A 7,790-nucleotide genomic window follows, 5' to 3' on the forward strand; every position below is an offset into this window, starting at 1 on the left:
TTACAAAAAAATTGGGCTAACTTTAGTGTTTTGTTTAATTCATGAAACAGTTTTTTTCCCAAAAAAAGTCTGAAAAATTGCTGCGCAAATACCGTGTGACATAAAAAGTTGCAACAACCGCCATTTTATTCCTTAGGGTCTCTGCTAAAAATATATACAATGTTTGGGGGTTCTGAGTAATTTTCTAGCAAAAAAATTATGATTTTTACTTGTAGGAGAGGAATACAAGAATTGGCCCAGTATGGAAGTGGCTAAAAGAAAAGTATGGGTTTAATTTTTTTTTTTTAGAGTCATACTTACCTCAATTATACCATGTTGGGCTTGATTGTGTCTAAAAGTACTAGATGGGTATCAGGATTAGTTTAGAGATAAAACTCTTGACATCACATTGCTAATCAATATGTATATTCTGGTAATGATTTAGACTGTCTTGTATTCAATTTATTTTGTTCTTTGTTTTTATTGTACAGTTTCTTCTCCTCCCTTCCATCTTTCCCTATGTATTCCTTGCAGTTCGCCCTGGAGCCACTGGGTGTCTAAAGCTGTGTGCCGATACAAGTCGGGGTACTTGTCGATTCCGCGCCTGGGATACCTCACTCGGCGCACGGGGGCCAATAACGTCATATCTATTTGGCAGCGTTTGGCCTCTTTCCTTGTTCGCCTATGGCCGAGATAGTGTATCTCGTTGCCATGGCGACCAGCGCACCACGGGCCGCTGACGCGGACATCAGCTCCCTCCCAGCACGGATTCTCTGTTCCCAGGACATGACGTATGTCTCCCTGGGCTGGTATGCCGTGCGTGGGGTGTATGGGGGCTGGCCTGCGCGCCGGGGGACTCGGAGGGCGGCCCCGCCCACCAGCGCTGACGTTTGTGTCAGCTGTGAGACATCTGCTGCTAATTTAAACCACAGTGGAGATGCCTCACTCCAGGTCGGAGTGGAAGTCTGACGGTACACTACAGCTGTTTAGCCTCTGAAGGTAAGACATGATGCCCCTCTTTACAACACATTAGAGTAACTATTCCTAAGCCTAGCATGTAATGTACATGCAGAGCATATGGATGATGGATCTTACACAAAGGAAGAATTCCTTTAATGTTGATCCTTAGTTACCACTAACTCTAATTTACCATGCTCAATTTAGCTTGGTCAGAGAGCCCATATTCATGTCTCTTCCTTCTGCTTTGACTACAGCTGTTGTTTGCCAAGGTTATTGTGGTGATTTTTTTCGGATGCTCAGACTGGACAGCATTTGTTGAAGACACTTTTATCTGTACTCTGCTATTGGGGATAATTACCTCAGATATGCATGACCTGGTAGGTAGCATTTTTTATATAAATGTATATAGATACATATTTAATTTAGATGTGAGTCTAATTTAGACAACACTCTGCCTATATACAAGTCCTTTGCATTATACATATCCTGTTCCCTTCCCCCCCTTTTTAGCAAACCATCACACTTTAATACTGTAACATCCATAGTGTCACCATTCGGTGGACCAGACGCCCTTTGTGCTGTGTCTCAGGTGCGGGATGTAATAGGTCCCTCAGTGACGGCAGAGGCTCTTCGGCTTTGAACCTCAGTGGCTAACCATTCTATCCCTTCAAAAGTTTTTAAACTGGATGCTGAAGGATGTTCTCCAAGGAATAATACGGTTAGAACCTCCTCTATACAATACTGTGATGTTTACATCATGCAAATATGTCAATAATGTGTTATGCTTGCTCTACATGGTATTGTTTGTTTTTATGTTTTTCCTTTATTTATATATATTCTGTCTATTAAATGTTTTTAGACGGATAAAATACCTCACTACCAGCCCCTGAAGAAGAGGTCATAATACTGACAAAACCTCGAAACGCATCGGGATCCACTGTACAGCTTCTCCTTGCTGAAACAGTTTTTTGTGGGGATAAGTGTATTTTGTTTATCTGTCCTATAATATTGTTGTATCATCACTATTGGCAATTCAGCATTCATTCTTTCTTTGACTTTTTCTTAGATTTTTTGATATGTCTTTTTAATCTTTTGATGAATAAAATACAATTATATTTACTGTGTTGATACATTGTTTTGAGACCCCTGCCCTCTAAAGTCCCATTAAGAGGAAATTTCCCATTGTGTACCTCAGTGGATGCAGCATCGGTCCGATGCTGCATCTGTCCCCCCGGAACCTCTGCACTGAGTACCGAGCAATCGAAAATCGCTGATCGCTCAGTTCTGACAGTTCCCCAAGCTGACTCACAGCTCTCTGCTCCTTCCTCGCTCATTGGAGCGCTGAGCTATGGAGAGGGCGGGGGCGACCAGCTCAGTCTCTCAGCGGTTCTCTGAGAGACTAAGCGGGGTGTCAGTCCTGAACTTCAGTCCTCTCTCTGCTGAAAACGGGTCACAGGAGTGCAAAACAAATTGCATTCCTGTGATTCATAGAAGTTCAGCCGAAAAAGCTTTGGCTGGACTTTTCCTTTAATAATTATTTGAAGAGGAAGGGTACCAGAAAACACATATGTATGAGATTAGGAAGTCTTTCATGTACTCCTTCACCACAGACACCTGACTTTTGACTGGGAAGAAAGATGGTCAGTAGTTGGTTGGTGGGCAGTATCCAGCTTTGGAGTCATGAGCAAGTCTTCATGTACCTACTGCATCTGAATTTGTCCTCAGCTGAGTCCTCTATTGTTCCCTGTTCCCTGCAACAGTTGAAAAATTTCTCTATTGCCCTTCAAGGCAAATATATATTTACGTATATATATATATATATATATATATATATATATATCTACCGTTGATAGGTAAATTTAGTGGGTCGCTTATTATAGGAAGTTAGATTCGCCTCTGTTCCAGCTTGGCTGACGTTGCATGCAGTTCCGCATTGTGCCGATGGGTGACGTTACCATTGGCAGGTGTTGGAAAAGTAACGTGTTGAAGCAAATGAGTGCTCCTCTTTCCTGGAGATAACTCGGTGGAGTTGGTCCTCCGAGTTGCATTCTGGGAGAGGGTATTTATGGGACAGACGCCATGTTTTAGGGTTTTCGTTTTTTCAGCCACCTGCTGGACCTCCTGGCCGACGGGGGTGCACTGGGAGTGCCACCTCGTGGTCCTCCGTTCCGGAGGCCCGGCGTCGCTGCTGCATATGGGTGGACCCAGAAGCCTGTCTGGGGCCTACCATAGCAGTAGAGAAAAGGTCCTGAGCTGTCTTTCCTGAGTAAAGAAGCTGGACAACCGAGGAGATCCCAGGGGAGGACCCGTCATGGAAGGATCATGCTGGTCTGGAGAGGGGCCTGGTGACTCGGTTGGAGGATGCATTCCGAAGTAATCTTACAGTATAGTACTGCCGGGTTGGCTTAAAGGTTCAAGTACTGTATCTGACATTCATCACAAACCAATACATCCTGTGGCAGAAGATCGTACGGGTTTCGTTCCAGATAAGTCTGTGGCAGAGACTTTTGTTCGTGCTACATACTGGCTGCTAGGCAAGTGAGAGGTGTCTATCCAGGCGGACAAAGATTGAATCCTACAAAAAGGGGGACTATTCAATTGCAAGTGTTCAATTACCAAGAATGTTCTGAAGAAATACCCCAGAAGGGTATTTGAGCTTCCCTGCAGCTTTCCTACTACCTCTTTCCTGCTACTTCCCTTATTTGTTTAATAAAGCATTGGAAAACCCACTCAAGTGTTTGATGCTTATACCGTCCAGAGGTAAACTCAACGGAACCGTAGACCCGGTGCCGGTGAAACAGAGGTGTTGAGAGTGAAGGTAACAAGCCCGCTAAAACCAGCAGCTCCACCGAGAGTTAGTGCTACATGTGGGGGCGTCGTCCGGGATTTGTTAGCCGTCAATTCTCGCAACCCAGAGAGGTGTTTCACCGGGAGTTTACGGTGAGAGCTGGACTTTGTCATTTTCTCAGGAGAAGAAGAGCTTAAAAGTTGCAGGACTTTATTTCTGAGTGTGTAGGCGGCGGGCGCCAGTAAAAGCCCGGGAGCTATGTAATCAGAAGAACAAGTGGGAGGAGCCTACCCTACTTGATACCGCGTGGGACGCGTGTATGTGTTTGGCGCCAGAGAAGAAGAGAGGCCTTGTGATCGTGCTGAGAAGATCAGAGTGTGGCCATGTCTTTTTAGGTGATGCAGTCAATTGTGGGACCAAGAATGTTCCCTGCGAGCACCATGTCGAGTGCTATGTTGACTGGAACCCTGCTTACAGATACCGGTATTCGTCTGAAGCCGCAGGGGAGGTTTGTTCTCTACACCATTGGAGATATTGAAGGGCTAGGCATGATTTGCCACAAATGTGAGGGACTGGCCGTACATCTCAGTCCATTTGGTCACTGCCCGCAATGTGGAGAATATTTGTTTGTGGTGGAGCAACCTGCCATGTCGCCCCGTGCTTATCGTATGGACTGGGCTACAGGTGTCGCCACAGTGGAAGCTGCTACTTCTGCTGGAAGGGAACGGCAGGCCGTGACTTTGCCTGTTGCTACCGAGAGTGTTCCAGAGAGAGACACTGCTGTTTCTGATTCACCAGCAGACATTGCTTTGATTTCCGCGTCCACTACACCTATCCCTGTTGTACCTGTCCAGAAGAAGGTGGGACATGTGAAGGCTTCCCGCGGCCATGGTCGAGGCCTACCCCAGAGACTACCTGAACCGGATCCAACAAAATCCACGTCAGGAACGAGTGAGCAATTGTTGGGGAATGTATCTGGGACTGTAAATAAATATCTGCCAGCAGAAGAACTGGGAGATTCGGAGATAGAATCCATGTCGGATCTCTCCGGTGATGATGACCTATTTGAGACTATGTCACAAGAGTTGTTATGGGCCCAAGGAGAGGATGTCGCCTCTGCCATGACTTTCCCTGAATGGACAGCCCTGAGTTCTGGGAAGACGTTACCCTGTGTGGAGCCACACAGCACTGTAAATGTGACATTGTCAAAAGTTACTAGTTCACTTCAGACACCGGCTGGGTCTATGGTGAGCAAGTCATTGGATTTGTGTGTGCCTCCTGGTATGGGGAAAAGAAGCTGTTTGGGACTATTTGTCTGTGCCTAAGCCTTTCCGAAAAACTGGTTGTTCTGTTGCTATGGATGAACGTTACAGTGGATGTTTTATGCACTGGAATTATGGTTGGCACATTCATGCTGACAAAGTAGTCATCTGCAGACCCGGAAAAGATGACGTGTATTTCATCACTACAGTGGATAAACTGGGAAAGACACTGACATTGCCAGATCCCTGGTTTTATTGGTAATTATGGACAAAAGAACTTTGAGTTAGTTTAGTTAGTGTCAGGGCATAGAGATCTTCGTGGTCAAGATCTGGAAACTCATCTCAGTGTTTTAAATCCAAGGACGTCTTTTTGCTAGCTGGGTTCCTCATTGAAAGGGTGTGATTTACCTAAAAAAAAAAATAGGGATGGACTTCTAAAGTTTTTTTAGTTTGTTTCTTTAAAAGAAGGAGAAATACGGGAAGAAAGTGTCATTCTTCTGCAGGAATGAGACTTTGCTCCCAAACTGTTGTTGAGGATATTGTACATATTTAGTGTGTGTTTAATATCTTTTCTTTTTCAGGAAAGATTTTATCTCCTATCAAGCTGTTAGGCTTTTCAGCTAAGATAGATAGTGAGGAAATGTACAGTCATAGGATGGTTTTGTTTGCGGATGTGAACATATTGTTTTACAAATGTTAATCTTATAATCTCTCTCTACTGTCTTTCCTTCTTCTTTGACTAAATCCAAGTTTTAAGCTCAAATACCTGCTTTCAGGCTTGGGAGTTATTATTTTTGTGACAGACGTTGAGGACAACATCTATTGTAGTGGGGGGAGTATGTAGCGCTGGTAGATTTTTATCTACCGCTGATAGGTAAATTTAGTGGGTCGCTTATTATAGGAAGTTAGTTTCGCCTCTGTTCCAGCTTGGCTGACGTTGCATGCAGTTCCGCATTGTGCTGGTGGGTGTTGTTGTTACCATCGGCAGGTGTTGGAAAAGTAACGTGTTGAAGCGAATGAATGCTCCTCTTTCCCGGAGATAACTCAGTGGAGTTGGTCCTCTAAGTTGCATTCTGGGAGAGGGTATTTATGGGACAGATGCCATGTTTTAGGGTTTTCGTTTTTTCAGCCACCTGCTGGCCCTCCTGGCCGACGGGGGTGCACTGGGAGTGCCACCTCGTGGTCCTCTGTTCCGGAGGCCTGCATCGCTGCGGCGCATGGGTGGGCCCAGAAGCCTGTCTGGGGCCTACTATAGCAGCGGAGAAATGGTCCTGAGCTGCCTTTCCTGAGTAAAGAAGCTGGACAAACGAGGAGATCCCAGGGGAGGACCCGTCATGGAAGGATCATGCAGAGTGCCGTTCTGGAGAGGGGCCTGGTGACTCGGTTGGAGGACGCATTCCGAAGTAATCTTACAGTATATATACAGATGTGTAAATAATCACTTTAGGTGAACCATTAACCCATCAAAGCGGTGCTGTTCTCAGTCACAATGACTAATACATAAATGTCTTTGTAAAGTGCAAGCAAGGAAATGCAGGCAAAGAATTCCAGCAAAGACACATAAAAAGGAACTTGATCTGGAGTCTCCAGCTGACTGTAATGAATAAGTGTAGCAGATCTGATGAGTGCACCTTTCACCATCTGTTATCACATCTGTTATCGGGTTCGATATGCTTGCTGAGCCACTATTTACTTAAGCGCTTTTTTATACTGTCAGTTTGTACCTGGTCCCTGTTTATTCGGGAGTCACATAATTTTATCAGAATTTTATTAAAATTTTCTTTATGCGGATTTACACCATGTGGAGGTATTTCTTCCGTTTTTCCTTTTGAGAGATATACCCCTTATGTGATGACCGGCGACCGGAGTTCACAAATCTTCACATAGCTGTACAACCATGGATGTCCCAAGTCTGCGAACATCTGATTTGGACGGTTGGTGAGTAATTACCACAATCTTCCATTGATTCTGGATACAGCTCCTCATCCATCCTCTCTAGGGCAACCATCCCTACGGGATCCTGATATAAGCCTGTCCGACTCACAGCCTTCGGCTTGTGAGTCCACCCATTCCGGTAAGGGTATTTCAACCTTACCATACATCAATTAGATACCCTTGTTCCATGTTACCTCAAGGTCCATCTCAGCCTCGGTATATTGATGAGATCCATCCCACATGCATACGGAAGGCATTGAAGTTGTTTTCTTATCAGCATTTGATCTACGCCCATAAGAACATTATGGACACTTTAAATTCTATCTATATGTTGTGAACTGATCACATTTATTTTTTAGTTGGAGATAGCACCTACTGTAATCACACTATTTGAATTATTTGTTCACATGAATGCATATCATATGAGGCCATTATTTTTGTTGTCACTTATTTTATACAATCTTATGGTGGGTCATACCACGATATATTATTTTACAATTATTAGGAGTTTTTTATCCATTTTTCTATCCTATGTGATACATTAGTGAATTGCACCTAGTCACTTGTCCATTCACAAATATTTTTTATGTTAAATATAGGGTGACACCTTGCAAATGTACACATATATATTTAGGTACATTCTTTATACTCACAACTCTTTACACTCATTTATTCAAGTGTTTTTTCACTAAATCTTTATTGTGCAGTAGACCTCTAGATTTTCATTCTGGTAGGTTTGCCCAATAACGGACATCTTGTTTTAGCGCCACATTTTTCACTTCTATATAAGTATATAATAATATATAATATTATTTGCTCAAGCCATAACCTTATTAAATTGAGTTTAAAAATGATTGCATGCTGTA

General features: G+C 43.8%; 1 long non-coding RNA gene across 1 annotated transcript; it reads left to right on the plus strand.

Moving 5' to 3' along the window:
* Window positions 1-809: 809 nt before the first annotated feature.
* On the plus strand, window positions 810-1,973 carry LOC141134481 (uncharacterized). The gene is made up of 3 exons (XR_012243167.1): window positions 810-978; window positions 1,194-1,316; window positions 1,799-1,973. It is a non-coding gene; the product is annotated as an uncharacterized lncRNA (long non-coding RNA).
* The last annotated feature ends 5,817 nt before the right edge of the window (window positions 1,974-7,790 follow it).

The sequence above is a fragment of the Aquarana catesbeiana genome, linkage group LG03 (genome assembly GCF_042186555.1).
Source record: "Aquarana catesbeiana isolate 2022-GZ linkage group LG03, ASM4218655v1, whole genome shotgun sequence".
Lineage (NCBI taxonomy): Eukaryota > Metazoa > Chordata > Amphibia > Anura > Ranidae > Aquarana > Aquarana catesbeiana.